The 19633-nt window shown below is 47.7% G+C and overlaps 1 long non-coding RNA gene across 1 annotated transcript; it reads left to right on the top strand.

Moving 5' to 3' along the window:
* Nucleotides 1-8059: 8059 nt before the first annotated feature.
* Nucleotides 8060-11315, top strand: LOC128799205 (uncharacterized). The gene is made up of 2 exons (XR_008434663.1): nt 8060-8622; nt 10945-11315. It is a non-coding gene; the product is annotated as an uncharacterized LOC128799205 (long non-coding RNA).
* The last annotated feature ends 8318 nt before the right edge of the window (nt 11316-19633 follow it).

Below are 19633 nucleotides of genomic sequence, written 5' to 3'. Positions count from 1 at the left end.
CATTAAATGGAGCAAATAATTTTAAAATCCAAGCCACAACCAAGCCAAGCAGAGTTGTGGTGTAGTTCTGCCATTCATTACAGGATCACAAATCCATGCAGGGGATCATTAATATGTTGCATTTAATTAGATCATGTACTGGTCACGTAGAGGTGCCTGTAGTTAAAGAAAACAGATTGCTGATTACAAGGAATACATTTAGAGATGGATCAGATTAGTCACAGAATTGATGTTCGTGGTGCCTGACCATCCTTAAGCAGGTTCAAAAGCTCAGGTTGGTCGGTTCTGCATTTTGTGCTGCTCTGTGCTGCTCAGAAATGAAAACAGGGTCTGAATCCATCTGGATCCCTGCCTGCCCCACGGAAACCTCTGTGTGGTGTTGCAGGGGTGAGCAGCCAGCCCAGCCCTGCCTTTGAAAGCAACACAAGGAAATTCTCTGCTGGTGAAGGGGGAAATTCCCAGTGCCAGGATTCCAAAGCCCAGCCCTGTGTGTCCAGCCCAGCTTCCTCCTGCAGCCCTGTGGAAAAGGGCCACGTGCTCCATGCCCAAAACCTGAGCAAAAGCTGCCATTCCCAAAGAGAGGAACACTCCTGGAAAAGCCCCAGCTGGGAGGGGCCCAGGGGCATCATCCAGTCCCTGTCCCGTGCCTCCCTGCAGTGCCAGCTCTCTCATCCAGCCACAGGTGCTGGCCCTGCTCACTTTAAACCCTGGCAGGGAGCTGTGAGGAGAGGCAGAGCTTGGAGGCACAGAATGTTTGGGAAATCATCTCAGCCCACTGTGCTTCCCTGCACGTCCCACTGCCAGCTCCCAGCACTTGGCAGAGCTGAGTGCCTCGGCAGAAGAGGCTGGAGAGCCTGGAGAACAATTCCCAGCCATCACCAAAGATCTTCCCCCTGACTCTGGATCCGTGGCTCTCTCCCAGCAATCCTCCCCACTGTGCCAGAGAGCTCCTTAAAAAACGCATTAAGTCACACAAGTGGGCTCTTCACCCCTCTCTCTTTTCCCTGAGAGGAATAATGCACTTGATTCCCTTTGATTTTTTAATTTTAATCCCTTTGTTAGGCACACATGGCACAGAAGAAGTGCTTTGTACCAGGAGTGGAGAGCTGAGCTCAGATCCCATTGCAGACCTGCCTGTCACAGCCCTCCTGGGCTTAAAAACATCATTGTGGCTGTTGGGACCATCCAAATTTTACATTTGGATCCCTTGAGTTATCCTGATGAGCTCCTGTTCTCATGGAGAGCCAGGGAAAGGCCTGGCAGGCTCAGGATAGGCTGAGCCTTCACTAGGAATATCAAAGCTCATCTTAATTTTACACTTGCCACTCAAAAAAGTGCCTCGATCCCCACTGTCCCCATCTGATCTGTGGTCATCTGTTTTTCCTGCGAGCTCTTCTCTCAGCTGAGACGTTCTCCAAGTCCTCCTGCTCCTGTAAATGAAATTGGGCAGACTTTCCATCAAGTTATTCCCAGAAAATCAGAGCTTTTCACTGCAGCTGGTTATGGAACGTGCCTCTTGTTTTACCACGTGGCTTCAGTTTGGTTTGGATGGGAAAGCAGAGTATCAGGTGCAGATGTGTAAATAAAGCATGGATTAGACCCATTCCACGAGTCAGGAGATCCCTGTCCCTGCACAGCTGAAGAGATCCCTTGGAGCTGAGGCACAGAATGAGCAGAGGGAGCAAAGCTCTGGGAATTCTTGCACAGTTTGAGGGGACAGGATCCCCCCACAGCCAGGAGAACCTTCCCAGCTCTCCAGCAGTTGAATCCCACGTGGACGAAGGCCAGGGATGAGCTCTGACCCCAGAACAGAGGTGGAATGGCCCTGCAGAGCCCTGCTGGTGATGCTGGTTGGGTTTTACACTCACAGCCACGCTCCTGCCTCTCCCACCCCCACACATCCACTGGAGCTGAGCTCTGGATCACAGCACCCAGGGCCACCACGACCTGGGGGGACACTGGGGGCTCTGGCCACGATGATCCTTTAAAAAAAAGGATAATTCCAAGTCCCAGCATAGAAGATGTCATTACAACTGCTTTAATGTGGTCATAACACACAGACAAGCTTTGAAAGCTCATAATTCTTTCATAGAGATATTGTTTAAATATTTAATGCCCACATTAATGATATTCTAATCCTTTTGGAATATGTGAATTTGCACTCATTTGCATTAATTTTGACTCGCTGGCAGTTTTGTTAAATCACATTAGAAAGGGGCCATAGACAATGGCTGTCAGTGGGGTTTGTTAATTCTCACCACAACGCCTGGGCCAGCACCACCAGGGCCTCCAAACCAGCCTTTTGTGCAGGGAGAAGCCAAAAGCAGCTGGGTTAGGAACAGAGACCCAGCCCAGCTCTTGCCTTCAGCAGGAGGAGAAGTGCTCCCAGTGAGCTGGGATCTCAAACAGCACTTCATAATTTAAATTTAAAATTAAATTTAAAAAAAATTAAATTAAAAAAAAAACCAAAAAGGAAAGGATTCCCTGTTAAAAAGGCAACATCATCTTCTTTTCTGGACTTTCCCCCTGCACAAAAGGCTGGTTTGGAGGCACTGGTGGTGCTGGCCCAGGCGTTGTGGTGAGAATTAACAAACCCCACTGACAGCCATTGTCTATGGCCCCTTTCTGATGTGATTTAACAAATCAGGCTCTACAACTGAAAAAAGGATTTTTTGGTACTTTCATGGGGTGTGGTTTGACTCCAGTCCAGGATAAGGCACGTTTGCACTTTTGAAGCACAGAGCACGCTTTGCCAGTGCAATACTGCACGCAGTACCTGCCAGGAGCTGCTCTCAGGGACCCAAACACATCCCAAAGCACGCACAGGAGGGGCCTGGCAGGCAGGAATCTGCTCCTCGCCTCTCAATACCCTTTATTTCCCCTTCAGGCTCCTCCTGTGGATCTCCAAATCAGCCAAGCATGTGACAAATGCACCTGCCTGGAGATTCCCTGGGACCCCCGGGAGCTGCAGCTATTCCTGCTCTGTGGATCTGTTCCAATTAAACCACCATCAATGAATCAATACCTTTGTTTTCCCAGCACCTCCAGCTCCAACAGGAGGGGGGTTGGCAGAGCTTGGAGGGCTCATCTGGGCCAGCAGCAGCACGTTCCCACATCATCCAGGCCTCCAGCTGCATTCTTGGAACTGCAGGCACAGCCTGTGTGAGGCTTGGGAACATCTGGATATTCCTGCCAGGCGTGGAGGGGGCCGTGTTAAACAGGGATAAGCTCTAGTGTGGCTTTACATCTAGAATTTGCCCTGATAAAGCCCAGCTTAAAGATGCTTGGAACAAACTGGGCGGGGTTTTGGGGTTGAACTCCACCAGGAGGGGACAGTGATGTGCTGAAGCTCTTCCCTCTTTTCCCCTGCCCCAAAACTGTCCCCCCATCCCCCGTCCCCTTTTTGTCCTGCTCTGCTTCCCAGTGACACTTCCATTTTATATTCAGCCCCGATTTTCTCCTCTGTCCCCCACGTGCCCTTTACCAGGAGGGGACAGTGATGTGCTGCACCTCCTCCCACTTGTCCCCTGCCCCAAAACTGTCCCCTTGTCCCCTTTTTGTCCTGCTGCGACGCTTCCCAGCTCCTATTTTACATTCAGCCCTAATTTTCTCCTCTGTCTCCCATGTGATATTTCCATTTGGACGCTCTCCTAACGACCTTTGGCTGAATCTATGTCTTAATAACATCAGGATGTCTCTAACAAGTGTCTGCTGATATATGCAAGAACCTTCTGCTCCGGACTTTAATCATGAATAATAGAAACAATTTACGAGGCCCGAGGAGAGCGAGTTATGAATCTCCCAGCTCAGAGCAGACGAGATAAAGCAGATGAAAAGGACACGTGGTCCATTTACTTATTTTTAAAGGTTTGTTTGCTCTGGCAGCAGGTGAGGAATGATCAAACACCCGTTTGCTTGTTCAGCCCCTTATCTCCCCGTTTTGCTGCCTGACGTGGCATTTTTTACACCCCTCCAATCTGTTCCTCAGCCTGGATTTATGGCAGCAGGGAAACCTTTGAGAGCAGGGCTTCGAGGAGATTTGTTACCAGGGAATTTAGCGATGTTGCAAATGGAGGTGTGAAGAGGAAGGGGAGGAGACAGGAGAGCACACCTTAAACCACACATTTCCAGCAGGTAAATCGGTGGCATCGTCACTGCAGCTCTTTGTGCTTTACAGAAGGAGCTGAAATTGGCCGAGTTCCACTGGGGTCCCCTCACCTCCCTGCCAGGTTCCCAGTGTCAGCCCCCAGGGTGAAGACAAGGGAATTTCTAGGAAAGCTGGCACGCTCTGGGGCTGGTTCCCCTTTTCCTGTTGTTCCCTGGGAGCAGAGCCCGATCACAGCTGGCTGCACCCTCCTGCCAGGGGGCTGTGGAGGGAAAAGTCCCCCCTGAGCCTCCTTTAAACATCCCCAAATTATTGCAGCAACCCCCAGCCAGACCCTGGCAGGGATGAAAAATCTCAATTTCCTCTGCCACGAACCCAGGGGCTCACCCCAAGCTGGTGGCACAGGCAGGATGGAGACTCAGCCTTTGATTATCACCCAAAAATCCAATTTTTTTCTCAGCCCCAGCAGCCTGGAAATGTGCTCAGGTCCTTGAGATGCTTCCAACCTGCAGGACAGCAGAGAGGAGCATTTGTGATTGTGGGGTTTTACAGCACTGCAGTGACCCAAAAGGAAATCCCCCACGGGTCCCCTGCAGCTGAATCAGGACCCTGCTGCAGAGCAGTCTCCCTCTGAACCAGGCTGGGTGAAAAAGCAGATTTCAGTGAGAGGATGACACAGAAAAGTGCTCTGGGAGCTGCCCAGAGTTGCAGCCCAGCCTGGCAAAGCCTTTCCTTTCAAACATCCTCGTCCCAAACACAACAGAGCCTGAGCTGCTCTCAGTGCTTTCCTTTTCTCTTTGCAAGATACACAGAGCCCCCAAACTTCCTGCAAGTTCAGGGAAAAAAAAAAAAAAAAAAAGAATCTGCACCAAAATCTGTTTCTGGTTATCAGATATTTTTTTCTCTGGGAGTTCTAGCTCAAATATTAATATTTCTTTTCACACATAAAGTGCTTTACACTTCCTGCTCTATTGATAGAATGTCCTGGCTTCAGCACTGTCTGATCCATGTCTGGGTGGAAAAATAAACCCCTTTAGCTCAGCCCCCAAAGCTGCAGGCACTAAAAGCCAAACCTTCAGCTGATCTAAAGTGAACAGATCCTGTCCCAGCTCTGGGCTGCTCTTTGAAAGGCTGGGACGTTTTCCACCCTGTTGGATAGCTGGAATGAGGCTGGAGCTGGAAGCTTTGGGACAGCTCGAAGATATCTTTCCCCATGGGAAAAAAAAAAATAAAGAGAGATTTTAATGCATTCTGGTGGAAGAGGATTGAATTTTATGTTTTATGACTGCTTTTGCAGACAGAGCTGGCTGTTTAGCCACAAGGAGCAGCCACAAGTCCTGACTAAGGGGGTTGTTCTGAGGTGAAACAACTTCCCAGGAAATGCAGGGAATTTCTGACAGCAGCAGGAAGGAGAGCTGAGCCTCTGTAAGCCCACCTTGAAACTCCCCTGGGAGCTGGGACTGCCCCTCCCACAGCCCCCAAAATCTCTTGGCAATATGGAATATGTGCTGAGCTCACAAACAGCATCCCTGGCTCCAGGCGGGAAGGGAGAAAGGGGCAGTTCTGGAAATGAACCTTCCTCGGGGCACAGATCAGATTTCCCCAAAGCCCTGCAGGAAATTCTGTTCAAAAAGAAGTTTAGGAACTGCAGGGAGGGAATTTGGTCACCAAACCCACACCAAAATCCTGCGGAGAATGGAAACCTAAACCCCAAAGAATCAGCTCCAGGCACAGCTCTGCATTTGTTACTTTTGTTCTCTTGATTCGACTAATTCCTATTTATTTCTATTTTCGGTGCTGGTTTTACAAGCCCAGTAATGGAGAATTCCTATTGATTCCTATTTGGGTGCCAATAAATCCCATTAAAGGGAAATTGGCCAGTTTGGTTAAAATTAACCTTTCAGGTCAAAGCCTGGGATGGTGTTGAATAAATCCCATTTTATGAGCAGCTGGACAAGGTCATGGACGTGGGACTGGAGCAAAATTGCTTTTCCTTTTACAGCTGGAGAACGACTGGACCCCAGTGCTTGTGCTTGCCCTGGAAAACATTTCTGCAAACAAGAAACAGAAAAGCTAAATGAGCTCCAGGATTCCCAAAACCCCCTTTTTTTTTTTTTTTTTTCCCTTTTTAATAATGCAGAAACCCAGTTCCATTCTAAATACAGAAAGTGCTGATTCCATTCACACCCCAGCCTTTGAGTGGGAAAATGAGATTTAATCTAAGAGGGGAAGATGCTGAAAGACAGAAAGTTCATAACAAATAACTCAGTGCAAGGCTTGCTAATTAAACAATTTCAGAGCAACATTTGCTCTGGGTGCTTTCTGTGAAGGAAAATGAGTTGTTTATGAAAATGAAATCCATTATTTAGTCACAGCAACTTCAAATAACTCCTTTGCAGTTAAATATATTTAACTCTGCAATTTAATGCTGGACTGAATTGCCCTGTCTGGGTTTGCTGTGGTTCTCCTTTGGCTTCCCATCCTTTTTTGGGGAAGAAGGGAGAGTTTCCTTTTTTTTTTCTTTTTTTCTTTTTTTTGTTTTGCCTCTGTACTGCTTATTTCCAAAAATAAAAGAAATCTGCTTGAAATCTACTTCTCAATCTTGTACATAATCTTTTTTTTTTTTTTTTTTGCTTCTGCTTGTAACCAAAGTACAAATTTTTCTGAGTTTCAGTCCCTTCAGACCTTTTAATTTCCTCCCCTCAACAGACTGATAAGGATTAATAATAACACCTGACACAAAGGCAACAAGGAGAGATAAGTTATTACAATTCTGGGACTGTAGCACGGTCCCTGCCTTTAGAGAGGACAGAAAATGCAGGGAAAATTACAATTTTTTTGCCAACAAAAGGTTTAAAAAAATCCTGCTGATAGATGAGATCAACTGGGGGGAGAGGAGAATGTGGAGCCACTGTCCAAATCCCTCCCTGGCACAAATTGTGGCAGGGAGAACCCTGGGAAGGAAGGGACAATGCCTCAAACCTGCTTTTCCTGGGGAAAAAAGGGAAAAGTTTCCAAAAGGGAAACTCAGGTGGGTGGATGGAGCCAAGCACAACAAAGAATCAGAGAAAATAAATGGGTTTTTCCTAGAAAGTTGGGGTTTTTTCAAGGAAAACACCTGAAAACTCAAAAAATATCTTGGATTTTTCCTAGAAAATTGGTTTTTTTCTAGAAAAACAGCTGAAAACTCAAAACACCTGAAAACACCTGAAAACTCAAAAAAGATCTTGGCTTTATCCTAGAAAATTGGGGTTTTTTTCCTAGAAAACACCTGAATACTCAAAAAATATCTTGGATTTTTCCTTAAAAATTGGGGGTTTTCCTAGAAAACACCTGAAAACTCAAAAAAGATCTTTGGTTTTTCCTAGAAAACACCTGAAAACTCAAAAAAGATCTTTGGTTTTTCCTAGAAAATTGGGGTTTTTTCAAGGAAAACACCTGAAAACTCAAAAAATATCTTGGATTTTTCCTAGAAAATTGGGGTTTTTCCCTGACTGAGGGAGCCGAGCACATTTCCAGGTCGGGTTTGTTTAAATGCTTTTTTTTTTAGAGGAGTCGTAACCAGCTCGACTCCCTGCGTGTTTGAATGCTTTAAAAATGATGGAATAGGAATAGAAGAGGAGCTAAAACTCCAGGATTCCGGGAGTTGGAGGTTTTTTTGGGAGTTGGACAGATGTCACGCATTAAAAGGTGGCAGAAAATGGAATTTCATGGGGCTCATCCTGAGGAGTTCCCTGATCCCTTTTCCCTGGGGAAGCAGCAGCACCAAATCCCCGTGAGGGCTCCTGTGATGGGGCCAGCAGCTCGCTGGGGCGAGCCTGTGTGTCCCCTGGTGTCCCCAAAACAGGACAATGGAGCTGGCATCCCGTTGCCATGGGAACGGCAGGAGGATGCTCAGTTATCCCAACAAGGGGGCTCCCCAAGGATGGGATCAAAGCTCTCCTGAGAGCAGCCAAATCCAGCAGCAGCAGCCTCACAGGCAAGCTCCCACTCCCGTCCTTGGGGGGATTTTGCAGCCACTCCCAGGATCAAGGGATGGCCTGGGTTGGAAGGGACACTGACACCTCCAACCCGGGCAGGGGTCAGGCAGCCACAGCTGCTCTGGGAAACCATTCCAGGCTCTCCCCAACCTCACAGGGAAGGATTTTTCCCGAATTTCTAATCTAAATTTCCTCTCTGTCAGACCTCTCTGGAGCCAGGCCAGACTTAGAACGCTGGGAATGACAAATGATGAATTTTCAGGGCGACGTGGGCAGTGCCAGGCCGGGTTTCAGAGCGGGTTTAGAGAAGGAAAAGCCAGGCCTTGACACGATCACTGAGCCTGCAGAGCCTCGTTTGGTCCTGCAAGTCCAGCCCTCGGCAGGGCACTCAGACTGATGAAATGCACTCTCGGCTGCAGACATGAAATTTTTATGTGCAGGGGCTGCAGGAGAAGCAGCCACACGTGCTCAGAGCCTGTGGAGGTGAGAGCAGAGCTGTGCCTGCAGCCTCTGCCACGGCAACGGGGAGAAATCCAGGTGAGGCAGGTGACAGAGGGGTGGGGAGCGCACAGGGACAGCAGGGCTGGGCAGGGATTTTCCTCCTTGTCCCTAATTCACCCTGGAAAAAGCAAAGCCCTGAGTCAAGGTGGAAGGCTGAGGAGCAGGGAGAGCTGAGCCATCTGCTCAGTCTGGGACAGAGCTCTCAGGCAGCCTGGAAGAACAGGAGTGCTTTCCCTGCTGCCTGAGAGCACCAAATCTGCTGAAAAGCAAGGGGCAACCCCCACGTGGCTGATTTTACCCCCCAGACAAACCATCCCTCGCAAAGCTGGGCCCTGCTGAGGCAGCTTCGAGCTAATCCTGGCTGAGATGTTTTTCCTGCTCCATTCTCAGCCCCTTCAGAGAGCGGGATTTATCAGCCCTGCCCTTTGCACTCTGGTTTTCATTAACACCAGTGTAGACTGGCAATTCTTTACAGCCCTCATTACCCAAGTCAAAATAAAAGCAAGAAGCCCTAATGAGCTGCTAAAGTTGCCAAATGGAACAGAAGCTCTGAAGAGATACCACAGAGTGAGAGCAGTTTTAAAAATAAAGCTTTTTTGGGTTAAGGCTTAAAGGAAAAGAGGCACCAGGCTTGGAAATCTGGATGCTGAGATTCTTCCAAGCATCCCGATTTCCCATTTCTATCTGATTAAAAAACTGAGCTCAAAAGAAAAGCAGAACACAACAGCAGCATTATTGAAATAAGTCCTTATTTCCTTATAATTAACAGCTACACCAGGACTTGATTTAATTGTTTCTGGCTTAATAAATGATCGCAAAACTCAGCTGGAAAATGGGAATACAAGCCTGGACTGGTGCACAGCTGAATTTAACATGCTGGGGGACAGGGAAGGAATAGATATTAATATGAAAAATGTCATAGATATTAATATGAAAAATGTCATTCAGCCTCCTGTTTTTTTTCCAGAACCATCCCTCTAAGTGCAGGCCTGGCCCCCTGCCAGGGCTGCTGCTCGCAGGGTCACGGTGCCCTGGGAGCAGCTGTAATTTCATTTCTGCTGCGCTGCCATCCTCTGATTGTGCAGCTCGGTGGATTTGTACCACGCCCAGAGCCGGGGGCTCCGAGCTGCTGCCGGCTCTGCTGGCAGGGGGTTTGCACCTCCACGGTCGCCACAGATGAGGGATGTTCGTGTGCACGCTTGGGAATCGTGGAATCTGGACTGGTTTGGGTTGGAAGGGACCCCAAATCCCATTCCAGGGACACCTCCCACTACCCCAGCTTGCTCCGAGCTCTGTCCTTGGGCTGCAAGTTTTGGGGTTTTTTTTCCCTGCTGGAAAGGTTTTTTCCAACCTGAAAAAAAGGTGTTTTTTTTTTTTTTTTTCCTGCTGGCCCAACAAGTGTTCTGGGATGTGGAGCGTGGCATGGGAGCTGGATATTTCGGGAGGCAGGAAAGGGAGAGCTTGGGAAGAGGCTTTGGAAAGGATGAGGAATGAGGCAGTTTTCTGCAGGAGGCTCCTCAGAGCCCCTCCAGAACCCGGGGCTGATGCTCCCAGCTGGACACAGAGCTCCCACCTTGCTGTGGGCAGCGTTTTTCCCCCTTTCCCACAGCTGAGCCCTCTTTTCTCTCTGCAACCAGCCCCTGCATGGACTCCTGAATCCCACAGCAGCTGCCAGCAGCCTGGCCCGGGATGATTTCATTTGCTCAATTACTGCTCCTAGAGGCAGCCAGGAAGGGCTGGGACCCTCGGGGTGCCCTGATCATGATGCCTTTGCCTGTGTTCATTGACATTTGGATGTCCTTCCCAAGCAATCCACAAACGCCTGCTCAGAAAGCGCCCTGCAAACCTCTGCCATGCTGCTCCTCATTTGGACACGGGATGGTTTCCTCTGAAATTCGTGTATTTCTATTTTTCCTGCGGTTTTCCTCCCCCTTTTTAATTTATTTCGCTACTCCACGGAGTCCTGGAAGCAACCGGCACTCTCACACATGGACAAATGATCCTGTGTGATCCCAACTGAAGACACTTAAAATCAGATTTAGGAGCACCAGGAGGGCTGGGAAAGAAAAGATTTCACTGATTTCCCCACCAAGTTCTTCCTATTTTTAATCAAAAGGGCACAAAATTCTTTACAGGAAAAGAAACAAAAAAAAAAAATCTGAGGAACAATTAAATTTATTGGGGGAAAAAAAAAAATCACAGCCAAAATTGGGTGGAGGTGCTGATAAACCCCAAGATTTGTTGGTCTGGGACAAAATGAAATATTCAGGAATGCCTAAACAAAGGGGGGGAAAATCATTTTGTGATCAAACAAATCAGCTTGGTCTGAACCCCTTTTTTTTAATTATGATTTTTCAGCAGCCCCAAGTCTCAGCTGTGGCCTTGGCTGTGGTTTTTATGAACCAGCTCATCCACTTTGCTTCTTGCATGGAAAAATAAGTTTCAGTGACAGGAGCGCTGCGGTCCCTTTGTTGGAGGATGATTTTAGTGCCTGGCTGGATGAGTGTGAAAAACACCAATCACTTGGTTTTTTTAAATTTTAAAAGTTTATTAGTAATAAAATAGTTATAAAAAAATAGTAATAAAATTAGAGCAATAAAAATCTGGACAGTGAGGATCAGGACACTACGAGATAATAAAAAGCAAAGAATTTTGGACGTGCGGATGTTTTTGGGCACTGAGCTGCCAAAACCACGCCTCGTGAACAAAGGAATAACTCTGAAAAGTAACAGCCTGTTGTATATTTATATATCTCATACATGATGCAGAAATTCCTTGCAAATTAAGAATTTTTTACAATCCTGAAAAGCAGTAGCTTGTTGTATATTTATATATCTCATACAAGATGCAGAAATTCCTTGCAAATTAAGAATTTTTCTGGTTTTTGCCAACTTCTTCCCCTTAACCCTGGCACTTCAAACTCAAAACATCCACTTGGGTTTCAAAATCTGCACCAAAAATCCCCCCCCCCCCCCAACGAGAAACCCAACCCGGTTTTGTTTCATTTCTTCCCTGGTATAAAAGGTGAGATTTTCACCTAAAATCACCTGGCTTTTCACGCCTCTGCTGTTGCTGTGGGGGGGACACGGAACGTGAAAAGATCTTTGTGCCTCAGCAGTTTGGCTGAGAAAAAGGGGATAAAGCAGAAGAAATACAGAATGAACTCAAGCAGGCAGAATTAACAGGGGAAAGGGGGGGATTTGAAGCAAGGGAGGGAACCACAGAGGCAAAACTGGAGATTTCCCCCTCCCAGATTTTACAACCCTGCACTTCCCCTCTTGCTGCTCTCATTTATTGAGGACTCCACGCCAAGGAGTGTTTTTCTACAACTTTAAGCTGAATTTCATTGTATTAAAAATACATAAAGCCTAAAACCTGATTTTATTTCAATTTAAGTGCTCAGAGAAGTAGAAAGAATTGATACATCAGTAATAGCAGAGGGGCAAGGGGAGAATTTATGGCTCCAGAAATGCCGAGGCGCCGCAATAAGAAGCTGCATTTCAGCCTTTCTATTAAAGTTCCTCCCATTAAAAAGTAATGGAAGTTTGAAGTCCCCCAAGGCTGTCCTTATCCCATCAGAGCGATCCCAAGAAGCAGCAATTTGTCATCACCTGAGGGCTGAAAACACCTCAGCTCCAAAACCGGGCATGAGGGGCTGCTTTTGTCAGCCAAAATCCACCTTTCCCTGCACCCAAAAGGTGGCACTGACAGGGATCAAAGCCAATAAATGGGAATGATCAGCACCAGGAGGAAGAGGGTGGATGCTCCAGCACCAAATGTCATTTTCCCAGGGAGGAACAAGCCCTAATTTTGGGTACTCCACAGAAATTCCATTGACCTTCTCACAGGAAGGATGGAAATCATGCTGGAAATTCAGTTTTTCCCCAATAATCTTATAATTGGTCACATCCCAGCCAAAGCCATCCAGCAGCTGTAGGGAGCTGATTATTCTCCAGCGCTGGTGCTCACCAATAAATGATTTTTTTTTTCTCTGTTTTGCTCATGCTCTGAGATGTTTTACTCCACCCAAGGTCAGAAACACTGGAGATTTTTCTTCTCAGTGCTGAGACATCAGCGTTTGCCCCGGTGCTGCACTCAAAGCCGGGCTTGTCAGCCCTAATTGATTTGCAGGGCCTTTGGTCAGAGACTGAGCTAAACTTAAATTCAGGAGGGGAAAGGTTGGTTCAATACCTCTCCCTGTTATCAACTCTTCCTTGTCTCTGCCCTGACAGGAAGAGGTGAGGCAAAGGAATTGAGTCCTAAATGAAGCTTTCACTCCATTTGCATGAGGTTTTCACTTCATTTGCATGAGGCTTTCACTTCATTTACTGTGTTTGTGTTAGGATTCCTACGGCAATAAAGAAATTGCCGGCCTTTGCCTGATGAACAGAGGAGTAGAAGTGGGCTAATAACCCCCGGAATTGGCTTGTGAATAGACCCAACCTCACTTTACTTCTGTATTTCAGCTCTTGTTTTGAGCAGTTTCCATTCGTTCGGAATTTCACCCAGCTCACAGCTCTCTTAGCCACTGTCTGAAAAGTAAAATCTGCTCATTTGGAGAAATTTGTGGGAGAAAAGGGGCAAGAAAATGAGAAGATCCAAGGGCTTGCACTGTTGCCACCTGATGCTTCAGGTCCTTCACCTTCCACAACTGCCAAGAGCAGGATCACTCTAAATTTAAGCTTGAAAATGTGACACCCGAACTTCTGTAATTCTTCCAGCTGAACAATCCTTTGTAGCTTCTTCCTTTGCTCTTCCATCAACATTTCCAGGTTCAAATATTTGCCAGGGGAGCACAGATCACGCAGACCACAGGATTTTACCCCTCCCTCCTCTTTTATAGCTCAGCACCCCTGACCATCCAGCACTTCACACCAGCCTGATGAGGAGTTTGAGGCATTTTGGTGGTTTGCTCTTCAGGAGAGCGTTTGCTTCCCAACTTCCCTGGTGAAGAGTGGCAGAATTCAGCAGAAATCATCTCACTGGGTTTCCAGTGTGTGAACCTCGGGACGTTTTCCCATTTTGGGCTGAGGTCACAAGGCACCGTTGGCCTTGGCAGCGCGTCAGCAGCGCCGTTCCTGCGCTTTCGCTTTTGTGTCCCCTAATCAGCCCCATGAGAGCCCGCACTTCTCTCTGCATCCAGGGCATGTGTGCCTTCCCTTTCTGCTGGGAACAAAGCCCCGTGTCTGGAGCAGTTTGTGTGACAGCCCGGGCTCAGTAATGATGCAGGAGCCGTTTGTTCCCTTTTCATCAGCGCAGTTAATGACGGGGCCCAGAAGAACAGTCAGGACTGGGCCCCTTTGTCTTCAAACAGATTTTTTTGTTTTTTTCCCCCTCTTTCCTTGTGTACACCAGACGATCTAAATTAATCTCTCCTCTTCGGGAATCAAAAATAGCTGTGATAGCCTTTCCCAGTTCTTGCCTCCTCCAAGTCTTTCCGTTCCCCTCTCCTGCAGTGACCTGATTAGAGCCCACCTCCATCTGGCTCCTTGGCAGGGGACACGAGGTGGGAGCTGCCGGCAGGGCAATTCCTGCTCCAGAGCTCTTCCCAGAGGCCACAAGGAGTAGTTTCCTTCGGGGAAATTCTCCACCAGCAGCGGCCAGAACTGAGGCGAGTGATATTTGAAAGGAGAGCTGTTGGAGAGGGAAGCAAAGCAGCGTTTGCTCATCAGATCTAGATCTGAAAATTAATCTGGATTCTCTTCTGGTAGCTTAATTGAAAAGGGGAAGCACCAAAAGAGTTTTCATGCTGAACAAACACTCCCAAACTCTGTTTTCTTGCCTGCCCCAGCCTTGTTCTACCTTTGCTGTGGGTTTTCTGCTCACTGCCTGTGCAGCCTGGGACAAACTCGCTGAAAGGGTGAACAGTCCTTGCCCAGGGAAACCACGATAACCTCTCCTCCCTTGACTATTTTTGGGAAGGCTGGCAAGCCCCAAACCAGAGGTTTCTTTGCTGTCTGTGCCAGTTTGTTCTAAGCAGAAAGTTCCTCCCAGCCAGAGACGTGGGGTCACTTCCTTTGACCATCAGCTCCCCTCTCTTCTGAGCCCTCTCAGCTATTCAGCCACTCATTTCTCGTCCCAAAAACTTCACCAAGTCCTGCAAGTCCTGTCCCAGAGCTCATCCCCAGCAGGGCTCAGGGGGAGCTGCTCCTCTTGGGTGGTCACACCCGGAGTCTCAGTCGCGCCTGTCAGGACACTGAAGGGAGCTGAGCACACCCAGGAATTCTGGAACCTTCGAGGAGCCTGGGTGGGTAGAAAGGGAATAAACATCCACTCCAGGCTGCTGTGACACCCCAGTCCCTCCCCTGTGCCCTGCAAATGTTGACACTGAGCTGAGCCTGGAAAACCAGGACGTGATTCAGGCTGCAGAGAGGGCCAGGCTGGCCAGAGCAGGATGCCAAAAATGGCATTAGTTCCAGGGATCAGGAGAGACAAAAGCCCACGTTTAACATCTCACTCGAACAGCCCCAGGAGCCTTGAGGAATGTTTATGCCCCTGAACCTTCTGGAGGGAGGGAATGAAAAGACAACAAATAAGTGCAGTTGATTGCAAAGCAAGGCAGGGCTTGAGGTGCTGTGGAGACCAAAAAGGGCTTTAAAGTCACAGAGCGGGCACCTGCTGCAGCTGAGAGCACTGCTTTATTTTAAGGTGAGCATTAATTGATTTCTGACTGTAATCACAATTACAGTGTCTTACCCTGATTAATGGAGGGCTTGATTAACACACAGGAACGTGCTCCTGTTTTCATCCTGGGGAGAGGAGGTGAAATATGTTTTGATGCCATGGCTGGAGTGATAATTTCACCAGAGAACGTGGTGCTAATGCCAGGCAATTAATCATCTCTTGTGGTGATTTACAGCAATAAATGATTCCTCGTGGCACAGAATGGGGTGGATTAAATTTAAGGCTTTAGGATATATTTGGCTTTACCTCATCCGTGCTTCAGCTTTAGCGTGCTTGACACAGCAGTTTGAACTTCTGGGTTGCAAAGCATCTTTGTGCTGATTTTTTAGAGCTTCTGCTACATCATAGAACCACATTACTCAGAGATTTACCATTGCTTGTACTTATTTATAGTGCTGCTCTTAAACTGAGACCAAGGCAGGGCCTTGGGAAGAGCTTCAGGACCACAGGCAATTTAAACCCAGCATTTTCTAAGGGTACAATTTGAGAGTTGGCCTTGGGAGAGCTCCTATTTATTTTCCTCCTGGTAAACACGACCACAGAGAGGGGAGGCAGAGAAAAACCAGCTCAAAGCCTTAATTATAAGGCAGAGAACTAAAATTAGAGTGGCTCTCTGCACCAAAAAGCCATGAAACAGCTCCAGCTTTCCCTCTCCCACCTGGTTTGGCCCCAAAAACGAGGGGGAGAGGGAAAGCAGCAAAGGGCAGAGCTTTGAGGGAGGTGTCCCCTGACATTTCCAGCCCCTGGTGGGTGATTCAGCTGCTCTGATGGGTGTCACAGCCAGGAGAGGGATAAATCTGTGGATTTGGGGCTAATTATTATTACAGAGATAAATACTGACCAGGTTTTGGGGTGTTTTGTAGCCCAATCCTCAGTGACCCCTTCCCTTTTAACCCACAGTGCTCCTGCCAAGGGAGGGAGATTCAGGAGCATTAAAAGTATTCCCAAATTCACTATTTTCCTCGTTTGTAGATGAAATGGTGACATCTGGGGCCTGTCTGCCCCAGAAATGGCAATTTTCCCTCATTTTGGCGAGGGATTAAAACCAAATCAGACTCACCAGAGAAAACCCAATGTAAATTATCAAAGCCTGTGGAATCAGTGGAGCCTCGCTGACTTTTACTGCAGAAATACACAGTTCTTCGTGTTGGAGCTGCCTTTCTTACTTTCTATTTGTGCAAAACCATACAGCCAGAGGGCAAAGAAAAGGAATGTCTTCCACACAGCCCTTCCAGGAGCAGGTCCTGCCGCTGGGAGCGGGGAAAAGGATCCCTGGGCAGGGGCTGATAAGGCTGAGCACAAAGGCCCTGCAGGACAGAGACCTTTATCACCCACCTCTGCCCAGGAGAATCATATTTATTGGGGAAGGATGGAGCTAACAGCCCTGGGCAGCTGCCAGGGGCCAGAGGAGCAGATAAAATCTCCTTTTCTGTACCCCCAAAAAGGCTGCTCAGCCTGCCTGGCTGTTTGCAGAGTGCCAGCAGTGTTTGCTTTGGGCTGCTGGGCAGAGGAGAGGCCTGGAAGGAAACAAAAAGCAGGCAATGAACAACAGAAATGGGATTTTACAATGGGCACATCTGCTCAGTAGCAGCTTGGAAGCCAGGCTTCCTAATCACACTTTTATGGATTGGTACCAGAGCAAAATAAAACCCCAGCTCTGCCTGAGCGTGGCAAATAGGGCAGGGCCAGAGTGGTTCTTGAAGTGCCTCTTATTCCATCCAGTCCTGTCTTTTCTCAGCCACTTTCCTCAATCCAACAGGGCCTTATTGAAATAAAAACTTCTGGCCCATTACAAATTTCAGAGGAAAAAGAACTGGAAATCTTTCAAATAAAGAAAAAAAAGCACTGTTTGGCTGTGATTTATTCCTGTTTTTCCCTGTAGGTTTTTCCCCCTCAAAAGAGATCACACTGATTTTTGCCCTGGCCACAGAACCAGTCAAACTCCAAAACAGAAAGGGGGAATATCAAGGCAGGAGCTGCTGAAAACATTCCCAAAAGCTGCAGCTGGTTCTGTGCATGTCCTGCTGCTGCTGCTGCGGGGCTTTGTGAACGCAAGGCAGCAGCTCTGAGGGGAAAAGCAGCACCAGATCATTTCAGCAGCTCAGCCCTTCCCCTCCCTTCTTCTCTGACCCTGACAGACTGTGCTGGAGCAGAGCACGTCCTCCTGGATGATCTGAGCACATTTGGGATGCTGAACCTGGGACTCCCCAGCCCAGATTTCCACGGGAAGGGGAAGCTCAGGGCCAGCTCCTTGCCCTTATCACAAGATAAATGAGCCCATTAAAGGACCCTGAAACCACTCCCAGTTTTAAATTCCCCATTTCAGGGACTGGAAAGAGGCAGTCTGAGCCTGAAAAAGATTCATTCATCCTCCAACTCCTGACAGCTCCATTTTAAAATTCTCACACATGTCCTGCTCCTTGTTCTCCAAACACAGCCCTAATGAAAGGGATTTAAAAATGCTGTCGTTCTGTTTGCTAATAAACACTGTTAATTTCCCTGATCAGACGTTTCTGACACTTGCATGCTGTTAAATGTCAGAAGTGTTTCCTTGAGCCATCCATCCCTTCAGAGAGACTGAAGTTCTCGGGGGATCTGACTTCCTGTCACTACAGTTCATCCTTGTACTCCATCCCATATGCACAGGGAAAATTTAAAAATCTGCAAGGCTTCCTCATCACCAAAAATAATTACTGTCTGGGAGAAAGTAATAAAGTAATCTGTGCTAATTGAAACTGTGAAATATCTGCTTCTCCATCAGCTCGTTCAGTACCTTGGATAAAACACACAGCCCCTGAATTCAGCTCCTCTGCTCTGGATTATAAATTCCCCTCATTTTCTCTCTCTCCCAGCACTTAAAAACTGCAAGTGCTGATATTAATTATTTCAAGATTTTTTTGGCAGTCATTTCCTCTAATAAAATTCTCTCCCCTTAGGGAATTATCCATCAATCAATCTAACTTTCCTTGTGTCTTTCACGAAATGAGACATTTCAGCCTGTGCCCCAGCCTTCCACTCCCTCTCTGCTTTTGAAGGTCACACCAACAGGCAGGAAGAATCTTTCTCCCAAACTCACTCTATAAAAAAATGGCCCAGAAAGAGAAGTTCTTGCAGGTTCTTACACAGACACTGAGAGGATTTAGCCCAGCTTGGTTGTAGATCCACAGAACACCTGGAAAATTGTATTTATATATAATATCTCTAATTCTAACAGATTCTAACAGCCCAGCTCCTCTGCAGGTCCATCAGTGCTGTGCCCTCTCAGCTGAAGAGCCACTTCCAGGTAAATTATTTTTTAGGGAGATTCAGAGGCTCTCTCCTCCTTCTCTCCTGAGGAGAATCAAACTCCTTCTCTAAGTGCTTCTCTCTCTGATGTCACAGAGAGCTGAGCTGCCCTGGAAAACAGAACCACTTGGAAGTGGAACCCAGCAAATGGTGGAAGGAGCTTTATGGGCTGCACTCTGCTCATCAGGAGAGGCACCACGTCTGAGGAGCACAAACGTGGCCTGGAGGTGCTCAAGCAGAATTCCAGCTGGGCACGGGTTTAGGCAGGAGCAATTCCCTGATCTCCAGAAATCAGGGGCAAAGTTCTGAGGAAATCAGAAAAAAAAAAAAAAAAAATCAGGACATTTCTGAGGGGCAGAAATCCTTGTTGTGGTGCTGAATAGAGGCAGGAGCAGAGTGCAGCACAGGGGCTGCTGGAACATGGGACTGAGATGTGTGGGATCCCAACCCCACCTCCCTCCTGCCACTCCTCTCCTCAGACTGCTCCTCTCTCTCTCTCCTTCCTCCCACTCCCCCAAAAGGTCTGGGGAAGAATCCATTCCCAATTCTCTCTCTGGAACATTTTACACAACAGATTGCAGCAGCAAACCACCTCCCAAATTGCATGTAAGACAAATATCCCAATCCTGGCCTCTCAGGAGCTGTTTCCTGAGCCTCCCAAGCATGGAATTTACCAGGAGTGATGCAGGAGAGCCACACGAGCAGCTCCTTTGTGGACATCAGTGATGCCCCCTCCAGCCTGAGCTGCTGGAAATCATCTGGACGTGGCCAAGCTCAGGAAGAAAAAGCAAAACCCACCAGTTTCACCCACCAGCAGCAGGAAAGGAGGAAGCGCTGAGTTCTTATCCCAAATGTTTACTTTTATATAAATATGGCCTTAATTACAGTATCAGCTTCAAAGCCCTGAGGCCTCTCTCTCCTGAGGATGCTCTGAATCCCTCTCCCTCTGCAAGCAGCCACATTCCAGCGGAGAAGCCAAAGCCATGAAAGCTCTGCTCACATTGCTGGGTGGCTCCTGTTTCAAAACAAACCTCGTGGAGATGCTCACACTGTTCTGGAGATGGCTGCCTTCACATCC

This window comes from Vidua chalybeata, chromosome 23 (genome assembly GCF_026979565.1).
Source record: "Vidua chalybeata isolate OUT-0048 chromosome 23, bVidCha1 merged haplotype, whole genome shotgun sequence".
NCBI lineage: Eukaryota > Metazoa > Chordata > Aves > Passeriformes > Viduidae > Vidua > Vidua chalybeata.
The sequence above is the reverse complement of the archived record's forward strand: the minus strand, read 5'-3'. Positions and strand labels throughout refer to the sequence as shown.